Genomic DNA, 2,083 nt, shown 5'->3' with positions numbered 1-2,083 from the left:
CACCATCGTTATCAAACTCACACCAGTGTATCCTCACTGATCTTCACACGCACAACCTCGCAGCAGACACTGTCATACCTCGCCAGTACCGCATGACGCCCACCTAACAAGCCAGGCAGTTCATCCCCACAGATCACCCGCTTCCCGTCCCAGCCCGTGGCACTGGTACGCCGCCTCGCACCACGTTCCTCGCACCTTAATTACGTTCCAAAGAAGGCCCTCTTCTTGGGCGCTAGCTTTGGGACATGATTATCCCCCATGAATTATCAATTACAAGCGACGTCATTAGCACCACGTATAAGGAGCAGACACGCGAGCAGGAAAGGAAGTCCGACTCTTAATGAACTCGGACCCCAACCCTCGGCTCCGATTTTGTTTACATAAATAAAGCCAACGAACACCAAATCATCTGCCTCGATTAAATTCTCCAAGAAACGATAAAAATCAAGTGCACACTCGACTTCAAAATATTCAGGAACACACACGACGAAATCCAAGAGCGTCGATGTGCTCTTCCCGATGGACTGTGTCGTATGTATGCTACGTGATGTAGAACATTAAGAGTTCACTTTGATATTCCTGTCGTGAACTCGTCCTGCCAGACCGGTTATCCTCCAGGTGCAGGGATGATGAATGGAATGGATGCCCGATTTGTAAGCCCTGATCAGACTCCCTTGCACCGGTGTTATCTTAATTACTCATCTGAAGTAACACTTGTTTTCCTTTTGTGTTTGCTGTGACGACACTGCTAATTTCATCACTCCATTAACCGAGTGCCTTTACAAAGAAACTGTGTGATAAGCTGGGGACTTGTAATGAGCCGTAATGAACAAGATGCAAGGTACAGAATGACAATATCAATGGATCGCAATTACACCTACACAAAGCTAGGTCATCTCTGACCTGCTTTTCAGCTACTAACTTGAAGGAACTTTACACTTTACTCCTCTGTTACTTAAGACTAGAATTACTAACACTTCGACTCCGATATTAAACCACATCTCCCTAATCGACCAGAGCTTCCGCCGGGACCACCGCGAGTCTCAGAACTTAAGAGCAGACTCCCCGCCGTTTTCCTAAGTTAGTTTAGCATCCCTGGACGTCATGGACTGTCCCTTCGCGCTTCACCAGCACCCGGCGCTTTCCTATTCTCGCCGGAACACTCAGCGGGAGATTGGGTGAGGTCTCTGCGTGACGCGACTTTCCCGCGACTCTCCCGGAAGCCACGGAAAGTGTAGGACAATCTGCGAGGTAGTGGGGTGAACGAGGGGGGGGAGGGTGAATACTCGGTTTTAAGGGGTAGAAAGCTGGGTAATGGGGAGGGGGAGGAAGAGTCACAGACAAGTTATCATAATAGATAAATGTTTCAGGATAAGGAAAAGGGGAAAATTGTTATTTTCTTACCGCAATCAAACATAACTCAAGTTGTTGAACGAGACGATTTCTTACCACAAAACCTCCACCGGATTGAAATCTCTCGTCATTACACGCGATCGAAACTGCCCTTAGACCTCCACAGTTTCGCACACCCCTTTGTCAGGAAGAACAAGCTTAACAATATCCTCTTGATTATCCTTTGAAGTGAATCTTACCCAGCGTTATAGTAGGTCAGGGATAACCTCACAGTCACCCTCGGGGGGTCGAGCCGCGTGACCTGTCGGCTGTCCAAGCCATCTCAGGTCACGGGGGAAATCGTAATTGCCTGACCCTTGGCGTCCGTGGATAACAAAGAGTGACGTCCGCGAGATAGCTGTATCGTATACACACAACCCTCGAAAGCCTAATTGCTGTTATTATCATCATTACACAAAGGCGAAAATACGGATCCCACAGATTCAAATGGTCAAGCAAACACAAAGAAAAATCAGGCGTCGCTGAGACCTCCATACACAAAACAACAACCAAAATCGAGTATAATTAAACTTCCTCTCTGACCAGCCTTCTACAAAGCTACGGAGAGTAGAGACAGGGTACCAGCCAGCGGGGAGACGACCAAGGAGACCCGGGCATGGAGGCGCGGGCATGGAGAACGGCGGAGAGTGGGCGAGAGGGCGAGACCTACTTTCTCTACGCCGAAACCCAG

General features: G+C 48.7%; 1 protein-coding gene across 1 annotated transcript in view; it reads right to left on the bottom strand.

The window, feature by feature from the left end:
- LOC119589399 overlaps positions 1-2,083 on the bottom strand; it is a gene marked incomplete at its 5' end in the record, with an annotated part of 35,476 nt that overhangs the window by 32,962 nt on the left and 431 nt on the right.

The sequence above is a fragment of the Penaeus monodon genome, chromosome 25 (genome assembly GCF_015228065.2).
Source record: "Penaeus monodon isolate SGIC_2016 chromosome 25, NSTDA_Pmon_1, whole genome shotgun sequence".
In the NCBI taxonomy this organism is placed as follows: Eukaryota; Metazoa; Arthropoda; class Malacostraca; order Decapoda; family Penaeidae; genus Penaeus; species Penaeus monodon.
The sequence above is the reverse complement of the archived record's forward strand: the minus strand, read 5'-3'. Positions and strand labels throughout refer to the sequence as shown.